At 33.0% G+C, this 13,249-nt stretch overlaps 1 long non-coding RNA gene across 1 annotated transcript in view; it reads left to right on the forward strand.

Annotated features, from left to right (window-relative positions):
• The window catches only part of LOC143225913 (uncharacterized), a 45,479-nt gene that overhangs the window by 17,101 nt on the left and 15,129 nt on the right, over nucleotides 1-13,249 (forward strand). The window contains exon 2 of the long non-coding RNA XR_013014195.1: nucleotides 11,329-11,514. This is a non-coding gene — a long non-coding RNA (uncharacterized LOC143225913). The remainder of the gene's footprint in view (nucleotides 1-11,328; nucleotides 11,515-13,249) is intronic.

Raw genomic sequence — 13,249 nt, forward strand, 5'->3', positions numbered from 1 at the left:
CTGTGTCGTTTTTCAATCTTTTAATAAAAGTGGTAACCCATTTTACTTGCCATCATTGATAAAACAATCTGTAGTCCAGAACGGATCACATATAAGAGTTGATAAACAATAGGTAGATCGAAACAAAAACCGCAACCAAAGATCAGAGTTTTTAATTGCTGCCATGATCAAATATAATAATTCACCCAGATCGTTACAACCGACAACTAATACTAAAAGTCAAAATGGATTATCTACATTACTGTGCAAAAGTGTTAAAACAAGATAATATTTTGTTATTATTTCCATTTTATTGTGCTAATTCTTCCATGCCATTACTGAGTGTAAATGACAACACTGTGCTAATGGTTCATTGATTCCTGTTGACAACTGAATGAAAAAGGGTGAAAATACTTATCATTCTTTAGAGTTCACAAATACTTGTACCAAGGCCACGTCATAAAGGTTCTGCTTGAATGAACATGCTGATCAAAATTAGGGTCTGAAATAACTGTCATGGTACCCCATGCAGTGTCTTAACTATATAGAAAGAAGCTAGCATGTCGTACCATTATATGCTAGAAGGAATCAATTCAATAACACTCCACTTATAAACCTTGATAAAAAAAAAAAACAGCGTTTAACACTATAAATTAGGTTTTGTTGTCATGCCACAGCCCCCAAACCGTTGAGAATTGTCAGCAGAGCAGAGAGTTCAAATAAAAGCTATATGTGATGTTGATTGGACTCTCCGACATACTGCAAACTTTATATGCTCCTCAAACACTGTCAAGTACACCCTAGATCGTGAGAATGAAGCAGGTAAATTTGAAAATAGGAAAGGAAGAAGCAGAACACTTAAACTCAATAATACTGATGTTAAGTAACTTTATTTATGCAACCTTCAGAACAAAAGTAAGACTATCACTGATCTCAAGCATAATATAAATAACCATGATATACAGTATTAAGAAAACTCAATGAAAATGAAATTATTAGTCATGTAACGGTTTAAATATCCTTTACTTTGATCTTCAAATATTGTTAAGAGACTAAAATTTGCTAAAATGTACAAGATCTTTGTTGGACTGTTGCTGATTGGAAAAAGGTGTTGTGGACAGATGAGTCCAGGTTTGAAATATTTGGTTCAAAGTATAAGTTGTACGTCCAGTGGAAGAAAGGGTGAAAGATACTTACCTCATACATACCACCTACTATGAAGCATAAGAAGACAGCGTGATGACTTAGAGATGTTTCTCTGCTGATCGACATGAAATGTTTACAAAATAGATGAAATAATGAAGCAGTCCAAGTGCCATAAGTAGATAATGACCTCAAACACTCGTACAATCTATGCAGAAATTACTTAGCTAAGAAATAAGCTTCTGAAATCATTCAAATGATAAAATGATCCTCGCAGAGAACCGATCTTAACCCATTTGAGCAGTTCTGGGACTTGATAGATCAAAAACTCAACAAATTAAAAGTTACTTCCAAGGGAGTGTACTAAAGACATTTGAGTAAATTTTCAAAAAAAAAAAGGATTAATTAAATCTGTTGCAACAATGCATGAAATACTGTAAGCAATTATTAAACCAAAACATTAACTGTTTGTTGAACTGAATCTCTTGATTGAGTTTCTGTTGTACTAAATATAAAGACTGATAAATATTCGATGTTTCACCTGTGATTTACCTTCCTTTGTTTTTTAAAAATATCGTGAAATCTAATTTTCGACTTTATCCTAACACTTTTACACAGCACTGTACATTTAGATTATAGCTAGTGTTTCATCTCACAAGTGAATGGCCACTCTTAAAATGTGCACTTCACAAGTAACAAGAACACAATATTTTCATTTCAATGTTATTAAAAATGAAATTATTGTGTACTTGATGTACTACTATTCAAACCATGAATTTCGTATAAATATGCTTCATATTCTTTACTATTTCTTGTCATGTTCATTTTAATAGACTAGAGGTTCAAAATTTTAAATCGAGTCTAAATTTCTCTCCAAATTGATTCAGCTCAGAGAAATGTGCATGTTATAATGAAACTTTATTCTTGTGTTAGAAGTATTTGAGTGTCTTTTATAGACTATTTTAAAAGAATCTTGTTTATTCGTCATAGTTTTACTTAACAGTAAATATATCATTAATTCAAGCGAACTAATTCTTGACGAGACTGATGACAAAATCGCGCTATTAACTGAATTCAACTGATTAATATTCTTCAAAGTTGAATATATTGCAGTTCTCTTCAGAACGTTTCTCTTTGTTTAGAAAACGAGGAGGCACTTGATTGAAACCAACCTCATTAGGTTCTACCAGAATTCATATTATCCTTACAAGTCTAAGTAATATTTAAACTTATTTTCTTTCACAAATGCATCCATCAGTGGCACAGTGGCTATGTCTGCGGACTTACAAGGCTAGAAACCGGTTTTTGACACCCATGTTTGGCAGAGCACAGATAACTCATTTTGTACCTTTGTGCTTAATTTCAAAGAAACAGACCTTCACAAACGTAACTAAGTAACTTCTTTAAACAGTTAATACTACTTACCCTGAAAACAAACGTTGTACTGCCCAAATATTATTTATCTTCGTGAAGAATGATTTTCACTCTCATTCTCTGAGTTTAGATAATCGAAACAATTTATAATAACTTATAATTTTGCTCCTTATTAATCTTTTGTCTCTTGACGAATAATGATTAGTCTTATTTTCCTGCAAGTTAAGACAGTTAAAACACGTTATACTAAAAAAAAATAGGTCTGTCTTCGCCCTCCGCTAGTACAGCGGTATGTCTTCTGATTTACAACGCAAAATTAGGGGTTCGATTCCCCTCGGTGGGCTCTCCAGATAGCCCGACGTGGCTTTGCTATAAGAAAACACACAGGTCTGTCTTTTACGAATCTTTATTAACCTGGCTGGCGGAGAATATTCTATTTTCGTATGAATCTGGAAAATTAAAACAATTTATTACTGAAAAGGATTCTATCCCACATAAATAACGTTTTTAACCGATGAGTGAAGCACTCTGTTTCTTTCAAGAGTGGACATCTGAAACAGTTCAGGAAGAAAAAAATTATCTCATGACTTCCTTCTTCCTTGTAGGATAATTGAAACCATTAATCCGAATTAGTTTTAATGGCAAACATTCGCTTTCCTTGTTTGAGTATGTGATTTACTAGTACCATGAAGAATTGAAACGATTTTAATGGATTTATTAGATAACAGTGTAAGCCGTTTAAAAAAATAAAGAAATATGTAATCGAATACAATAATTCGGGTCATCTGTAAATATTAAACATAGGCAAACATTCTAAATATTTAGACAAATCACTATATTTATAATCAATTTCATATATTTACTAAAAAGGCCCGTCATGGCAAGGTGAGTTATGGCGTTCGACTCGTAATCCGAGGGTCGCGGGTTCGAATGCCGATCGCACCAAACATGCTCGCACTTTCAGCCGTGGGGGCGTTATAGTGTGACAGTCAATCCCCACTATTCCTTGGTAAAAGAGTAGCCCAAGAGTTGGCGGTGGGTGGTGATGACTAGCTGCCTTCCCTCTAGTCTTACACTGCTAAATTAGGGAAGGCTAACGCAGATAGCCCTCATGTAGCTTTGTGCGAAATTCAAAAAACAAAACAAAACATATTTACTAAACTCCTGAAGAATCACCCAAAGAATGATTTTGTCATAAAGAAAATTGAAATATCAAAAACACATATACATAAAACAATATCAAATATAAGCTTAAAAATATATAACTTTTGCTTAGCGCTTAATTCATTGCTAAATCTTTGAAAATGTGTCGGAACTGAATCGCTTGTCATTAAAAACATTTCAACAACAATTTGTTTCTTGAATGTTCCAAATCTGTTTTTACAGATACATGGTGAAAATTTCGAAGCTACCCCGTAAGTAAATGGGATCGATTCTTCTTGGTGGACAGATCAGATAGCCCGATGTGGCTTTACTATAAAAAAACACAACACCCGTAAGCAAACTCTATCCCAGTGTTTAAGTACCTAAGTAATCTATCCGAAATAACCAAAGTTTTACACGATCCATAAAAGCACTTAAGATATAAAAACTGCACTTGTCTTCAACACTTAACATAACAAAAAAGAGGACCATCATTGCTCTTTAAACAAAATATTACAAATTATTTCCTTCATGCCATACCACAAAGCATGAAATTAGGCGTTTCACCCTAATTTTATTTGTTTGTTTCTTTGGAATTAAACACAAATCTACACAATGGGTTATCTGTGTTCTGACTACTACGGGTATCGAAACCCGTTTTCTAACAATGTGAACCAGCAGACATACTACTGTGCCACTGGGGATTTCGCTTTAGGAAAGATTAACAATATAATGGATTTAACTTAAAAGCTTCTGACTATCGAGAGCATAATCCTGCATGATAAATAACCTTGCATAAGAATTTGTTACATGTTAAATTGAGTTACTTACTGATATTTATCAATTCAAAGTAAAGTTTATAAAATCTCATGTATTTCTTTTCGAATGAGCAACTGTGTAACAATAAACTGGTTGTAAAATTAATACAAATATTAAAAGTTAAATAATCGTGAGTTATCTAATCACAAAATATTTGCAAACTTTTCACCACGTTGAGAACTGCTTCCTATACATATATATCTGTAATTAGGCAAGGTGTCAAACAAGTTAAGAAATTTAAGCCACAGATATAAAAATAAATACTCAAAAACTTCAAATCCTCGTTATCGACGAGTAAAACATATCTTCATATGTCTATAAATCAATATTAATATAAATGTGATCGTACACCAATGTACTTTTTTTTTCCAAATGAAAAGTACTTCAAAGGCAGAAAATTGAAAAGCTAGACGCTGTGAAAGTAAGCTATGTGAAAATAATTTATTTAGTATTAAAAGCCTTAAAATATATTACATATTTTCATATTTCTTAATTTAACTGGTTAGACATAAATTAGTTGTTAATGTGCTAGACTGAAGATAGGAAGTTTCAGGGTCCGTACTGTTGGGTTGTGTCATTGAATATGTTCTGCACTTTTCAGCCGTGGCGGGTTAGAACGTGATATGCAAGCATATTAAATTGAGTTGTTTTTTTCAAACTCCATTATTTAATACAGCGAACACTTTAACGCTCACCTAGAATTTTTTCAAAATTTCCATGGATACAAGTGGGTGAAGTTTTAAAAATATATAACATTAGTCAGTGAAAGTGCATGACTTTCTTTTAGCCCTTTTTCTTAATCATTCCTCTATCGTTTCGCCTCAGATTTCCCACAGAAAATATTACTGTAAATCATAATGCAACGGAAGAAAGTTATAGTTTTCCTGGGGATATGTGTCCCTTATTTTTCTACAAGACTGGCCAACTATAACGTAGATACCACATGCACTGTAATGAGAATAACGTAGTGGAATTGTTTATATAGTGCTTCGTTTCTGTGGCTGGAAATGATTCTTCCTCCAGATGTGTACATTTTGCAAAAAGCTATCTACATCCAGTAAAGATTCCCCTTTGTTCTTTTATCTTTTTTCTTTCCTTTTTTTTTGTCCTGCACTTTCCTTATTTTGATTCGTTTTTGTATTGAATAAAGATATTTTGTATATGTTTCAGATTGTTTCAGTTCAATTTATCATAACTCAGATAAAGCCAAGACAGTGGAGATATACTCGGCATAACATCTTCTGCCCGAGCCTCTGTTATTTAGAATATCTTACCCAAATACGTAAAAGGAAATCGGAGAACCTAAGGGTACTACAGTATCGATAAAAGAGAGAAATTTTGGGGGCTATTACCATAAGATTTGTTGTTTTGGAGTCTTCACTTTTCTCAAAAGTACATTTCATTGTGAACTTCCGATTGTATTGTTTTATGAAGCTCAAAAAAGCCTCATTATTGAGAAAATAGCATTTTTCATGAGTCAAAGGAATTATAATCAGGAAGAATATTCCGCAATTGAAGCTGTATGATTGCGAGAAGGAATTGTCAGATCTTAAAGAAATCCCCTCCTAGATGTCAGCCTTTTTCTGATGCTGCAAAGGTTCGAGACTTTATTACTCTTGTAGCTGTAGGCTCGAGAAATATGAATGCTGGAATTTGGTGCACCTAAAACTGCAATTTGAGTTTTTACCCTGAGAATTGATCTCAATGCAAAGGAGGAAAAAATAATTGAGGATCATTATGACATAATGTTGTCTGTCAAGTCAAAGTTCGAATGTAGTGATCTGTACAAGACTATCAGACTTTCACTGACCGTATTATTCCATCCCTGGTTCTGTTTGATGCCTCACAAGACTGGCCAAAAGAGGATGGAAATACTTCTGGAAAATAATGTCTTCTAGCCTCAGTTATTTTACTATAACAGATATTGCAGATATAAACTGGGAAATATGGTAATCATGTTTCTTTTAGCAGTTCGAAGTATGTGACAGAGCAATTTTAGATAATAGGAATAATGAAGCTATGCAACTCACATTTCAAATACTATTCTTCTGCCAAGAGTAGGAATCTAATACTTCTTCAGCTATGGGTCTTTCTGAGAATACCTACTACATCATATCCCCGGTATTTCAGATCTCTCAACAGAGATCTCTTTTTGTCAGGAGTCCATTGAAGAAAGGTTCATACTGCAACCTTAGACCCATGTGAGTGAGGTTAAGCGAATGTCTTTCACAATGTTTAAGTGTGCGATTAAAGAAGAATTGCGCCATTTTTGAAGCATTTCAACCTTAATGTAGTTGTATTCCTGATCAAGCAATACGACATTTTATACAGAGTTGGAATGGCCCAAAACTTGACTCCACTGAGTAGCGTGGTAATGATCAACTTTGAAACTGGGATAAAGTCGTCGTTGAGTTAGCCCAGTGAATAAGAGAACTATATATCAGATTGAGTTCAAGGCTTGAAAGAGGAATCCCATTGAGAGCTAGGCTGATTACATAGATGGTTTACAATGTTTACATTTGTACTGGAAGGCATATCTAGTGAAGATTTCAGCAGATCATGAGAATATCCTCATAGAAAAGTTCACCAAGGGGCTGCCTAGGGTAGTAATAAGACATTGCCTGGGCACAAAAGTCATTTTCACCCTGATACAGACAGTTTCTTTAATGATCAGGTTGAAACCGATAACTTTTAATAAGTCAAACAGGGGAAGGAACTGTAGTGGTAGCTGCAATAGCTGCATCACAGCAAAAATGTCATCTTAAAGTGACTACATTATAAAGAGTTCGATCCTTGTCATGTTTAAGACAGCAGTGAATAAATCTCAGTGCTGTGACACACGTTCATTTTATACTAGTAAATGGATAAGACTTCTCTGGCCCGTCTGTGATGTATGTACTGCAGTCAGGCTCATTAATCCCACTGCCCAGTTGTCACTCTGGAGTAAAAAGCAAAGCATCTGTTTTAGTTATGGGCAACTGAGTCACTTCAAACTGAACTACTCATACCTTTCTCAACAAATGATGGACAAACTATCAAATTCAATCAATTTCACAGCAGGTGCACTATGGTTGTCATCAAGCTATAGTCATTGCTGTTTTGACTTTGGGAAGACAAGGAGACCTAAGTTGCATCTAGTAATCAACTTGAAAGAATGAAACAAAGAACTTGCTATAAATATTTGATGATCAATGGGTAATATTAAGCATGTGATGATTATGAATAATTAATACAGTCCTAATTGGCACAAGTGCCACGACCCTGATTAACCTCACTATTTCTTAGGTAACCACAGTGAAGCTATTAATCTGGCTAGTTAGTACCAACTTTGTTTTAACAAATGATCTTTATAAACATATTGAATGCATTAACAAGCTAAAATCTTGCGTCACTGTCGAACATTTTTGTGCACTGGATGTACCAAGAGTCAGATACTGAGATTCGTGAGTCAGAAGAAAGCGAAATTATCATTCTATATCATCTCAACCCAGCTAAGGAAGAAGAAGATACTAAAAGTATTGTATAAGATTAATATAATAAAAAAGTGCCTGAAGAGGAAACACAAGATAGCTCTGATAGTTGACTTAGACAATGATGGTGACTTGATTGATATGGCTGGTCCTAACTGTCAGGCTAGCAGCTAGGACAGTAATTTGATCGTAAGATCAATAATTGAGAGAAGTGAGGTTCCTTACCTTCTCAGTTCTATGTCAAAGTTTCACTGTGAGATACCTGCAAGATATTGGATAATAGATGCTCGATTACCACAATTTTAGGACTACTGATGTTAAAATATTTAATTTTTACATCAACAGTTTACAACTAAAGTCGTTCGATAATAAAATTAAAAACTTAGGTTGAATAGTGTTGTAACTGCTATTTTCCAAGCTATCATGTAAATGTTTCAAGCCAAATGTTTTTCTGACATTTCCAAAAATTTTTAACACTATCAAAACATCCAGAACAGAATGTTTGCAAAATAGACTATGTGATACTTTCCAGTACGGTTAAATATGCATATAAAACTATTCCATGTTCATGTTCTCTCTCAGCACAGAGTATGAAATAAATGGTTATGAATATAAGTATAAAAGTCACTGATTTACTAAATATTTGCTTGTTTATACTATTCTGTAGTGCCAACTATAGCAAGCCGATCAATTCAATTCTTAAATGGTGATAGAATATCATGATAGATCAGCTAGTGGTGTTGCTCGCCATCTATGTCAGCAAATGTTTTTGGGTGTTGTTGGGTTTTCTTTTCGATGTGGAATATTTTATTTAGCCAGGGTCGGTCTGAATTTGTATTTATGTATAACGCAGTGACAGTATGAATATTAATCCTGGTTAGAAGAATAAGAACTGCCGAATGCTACGAACGGTTTTTTTTTTTCAAACGTCGAAAATATAATTTCACTTTATGAGCTCATAGATGACAGCATATTATAGAACCCAGGCTATTCAGTTGTAAACACTGAAATATTTTGTAAGCACACATAACATTTTTGTGAATATTTTTTTAACATTGATTCAATTCAAAGTGCAATTAACATATATGAAAAGGCAGACTGCAGGCGTACACAGAAGGCAGAAAGTAACTGTGATGCTAACTTGAAGTTGTCACTAGCTTATAATAACCTTTTATCAGAAAGGAATCTAAAGAGGGTGACGTGTCTATGTTAATGGATTTCCATGGTAAGAAGTTAAAGATTGACACTTGCTTAGTGACTAGTCTCTCTAAGAATAATACTTGCACTTTTATCCTCCTTTTATTTCCACTGGATCCATGAAACGTTATGTTTCTCCACGGAGTGAAACAATATTCACGTAACTACAGTGGTAAAAACAGCTTCAACAATAGCTCATAATAAGGCGGTGGAAAGGATTCTCCTACTGACAGATGCCTCTATCATGAAATCTTTGTCGAATACTGCTTGCAGCCTCTCCTCATGACCCCGATGTTAAGTCGATAATGTCAGTGATTAAGAACATGTTTCTATACCATTTCCAAGCTTCTACATTGTATTGCCTATTTAGTCAGTCCTATTGGCTGTAATCTCACTACAATAGCAGTTAAGGTTCGTGGGTTTTAGTATTAGATTTCAAACATATAATATTAACAGTTTAGCATTCATGAGGTTTTATGTTTTGTGTTTCTACGTATATATGCTAATATTAAGATGAGTACTGTCTAATCATATAAAACTCACTTGACTGCGATAATGTTAAAGTGTATTTTAAAACATGAGTTTATTGTTTTTTTCTGATTGCAATTGCTGCAAATATTTAATATTTGCTATGAATAAACAATTAGCATTGCTACTTATTATAACTTATCTCGGACTAGTCTCTGGTTAATTATGTTAGGTACATTACGAATTATGAGTTCAAATAGCTGGAAATTTGAATTTGAATTTAGAAGTTACTTGAATGCCAATACGAAGTTTATCATGTTTGCCAACAAGATTGATACATACAATTTACTTTCTTAACACAAATATATTTTAATATACAGACAAGAATACAATTTATAATAACAGTTATTACTAATAGTTATTATAAATAATAGTTTAGATACAAGAGTTTTACAAACTAAACCAATCTACCTGGTCTGGAACTGAATCTTTTATCTATACTTTACTGAGAGATAATTAATTATAATTCATGTACAAAAGTTTTACAAACTTACAAACAATATTAAATCCTCTATCCAATATGGAACTTAATACTTAGTTGATGGGCCAGAAGGCGTTGATACACAGATACACTTCACTAAAGTTTTCCAATTAATATACGTTTATAGCTTTTATAGGTTCTGAGAATTATAGTATACTGACTGTAGTGACCAAACAATATCCTACAACTGTCTCTTAGTGTGTCGATTTATAATCTATAGGCAAAGTTTTAGAAAGTTCGATTGGTCCAACAATATTCAGAGATACGTTAGTGCTTTCGTAAAACATATAATGTTGATTCTTACTATCAAGAATCTCCTACAAATTTTGAGAACAGGCGGGGTTGTGCAATATAGATTTAACAATATATAATTACATTCATTTCTAAATATATATTAAACTGAAACAAACATAGATATTAAAATAATATTAAATCCGTTACAGCCCAAATTAGCACCAAAATAAAGATAAAACGTTCCACAAAATTGAAAATAGTGTATTGTTCTACTTCATGACTAAAAAGATATATTTTCAGTATTATGTATATATACATACATATATTTGTGTATTTGCTATTAATTTATACTATTTTTCATCTTAAAGGTTTATTTTGTACTTGTGATCAGAGTATCTTTTATTTTTTATCAAAATATTCTATAGTTTTTATTGTATTGTATTTTTTAGTATTCTTTATCCAACGTAAAGAGTTTTTTATGTATTTTCATTTAATATCTAAAGGTTTACCCATGTTTAATTCAACTGGAAGATTTATTTTTGCGTGATATTAAGGAACTTGTCTTTTACTGTGTTTTGATCATAAAGGATATACTTTAATTTTGGTCTGGTTTATGGAGGAAGTTATTCCATTTTTATTTTGACATACTTTTCTTTTATAACGTTGGTTTATTTTATTATTGATACTCTCTCTGTAAAGGGTAATTTTATGCCATCGTGTGTATTCATTTTTTTAATCTGTATACCCGAATTACAGTTCGTAGTTTTCTATAAGAAGATATTTTGTCTATTTAACTTATAAAAATATTACGTCAGTTTCTGGACCAATGCATAAATTTATTTAACTAGATTTTAAGTAGTAGAATGAATGTGGCTAATTTTGCCATTAAAGTAAAAATTAAGTAAATTATATAGTATGGTTGCGAAGTAAATAATTTATACCCTTTTATTTACCTCTTAGGTTCAGCTATATTTGTTTCAAAATTCCCTACATTCAAATATACAGAGTTTTAAAGTTAGAACATTGACTGAGGAAGTGGCTAAGTTTCTTTTTCTGAGTCACCAACTTTTCCGAGTCTTTCAATATGGTAGCAGGTGAACGTTTTTTCTTCTAGAACAGATTGCTGTAAAAACACATTATGTAAAGGTAAGGAGCGATCTTTCTTTCCCGTTGTGGGCCATGGGATACCTTGAGCATACAACCTTTTTCTATTTCTTCAGTTGGAATAACCAGCAAAGAGATAAGTAATAAATGCTGGAGGAGAGGGGGAAAGCGTTGTAGAAGTGTAAAAATAATGATGTGTTACCTCAGTCTAGAACAAATTTTTCACTGTCATAGAAATGTGCAGACTCTTGAAATATCTTATAAATAGGGGTCCTTCACCTTGCACTCGTTATTTGTTACTAATTTACGAAATGGATAAATATTTTTTCCTCACTATGTTTATATTTACGTTCAGTCAATTTTCTTTTTCTCACAACTCAGTTGAAACCAAAAGAATTTTCAAACCTTTTGTTATCTTCCGGATCCTATCTGATTACAAGAAGGAAAATCACCGAACCTGAGAAAATGATTATTACTGTTTTTTTATGATTTGTGAGTAGTTTGAAAGATTATGAAAACTTAAGTCACCAGTTGTACAGAGATACGAATTTTACATGAATTGTAGTGCCAACCGTCATTAATGTGACAAATATTATTGTGAATAATTTTACACTACACTATATATATAATGCCTCACTTATTAATTATACTGGACAACTTCAACACAAACTGCTGCATCTGAATATATAAGAAAAGCTAAATGATTTGATTAGCGACTTCTTTCCATCAAAGCAGCAAACATATGAGTATTTTGACCTTAAGCTAAAAACTAGACGTAGTCAGTAATTTTCAACACAATTTTTAACATCAGAATTGTCAAATTACTCGGAAACAGTTGCAAATTTTATAGTTATATAAAAAAATGTTGAAGAGTCCTAGGAATAGAATTACTAAAATAATACAATGAAAACGATTTATTATCTTCTTCACAGAATAATTCTTCTGTTTCCCATTTCGCTGTGGATGCAACACTGGGTGATCTATCCCCATAAGGTACTGGTTTCATTGCAGATGCTACATCTGGATATTTAATGTATAGTTAGTTTTGCCTGAATGTTCAGAAACGTTAGTCATGTAAAAATAATAGTTAATTGGATGGTCTTTAGACTCGTACCATATCATTGGAACTACAAAAGAAATATTTGTTCTCTTCTTATTCAGACACTGTGTCAAGACAGATGCTCAAATTGTACAACACACGTGTGGAGTTACCCAGCATGGCCAGGTGGTTAGGACACTCGACTCGTAATCCGAGGGTCGCGGGTTCAAATCCCCGTCACACCAAACATGCTCGTCCTTTCAACCGTGGGGGCGTTATAATGTTACAGTCAATCTACTATTCGTTGGTAAAAGATTAGCCCAAAAGTTGACGGTGGGTGATGATGACTAGTTGCTTTCCCTCTAGTCTTACACTGCAAAATTAGGGACGACTAGCGCAGATAGCTCTTTTGTAGCTTTCCGCGAAATTCAAAATAAAACAAACCACATATGGAGCCCAACGTTTGTCTTGGTCACCAATTATGTACTCTAAACAGTGGTAATAAGCTACCGTTACCCTGTGGCTTTGTTTTCCTTCGTGAAACTGTAATATATTTTCCAAAAATAGAGCAGAAACGGCTTGAATGAACTTTTTTTCACTTTCGAACTTTACTTGATAAAAGATTTATTTAATAAAAGAATATAAAATAAATTGTGCTTACAAAACCAAAGTTTAAAATATTTTTGAAATAAAGTTTTGTAAAATTTTATTATATCGCGGGTAGAACGCGAGAAAGAA

The sequence above is a fragment of the Tachypleus tridentatus genome, chromosome 9, assembly GCF_004210375.1.
Source record: "Tachypleus tridentatus isolate NWPU-2018 chromosome 9, ASM421037v1, whole genome shotgun sequence".
NCBI classification, from domain to species: Eukaryota; Metazoa; Arthropoda; class Merostomata; order Xiphosura; family Limulidae; genus Tachypleus; species Tachypleus tridentatus.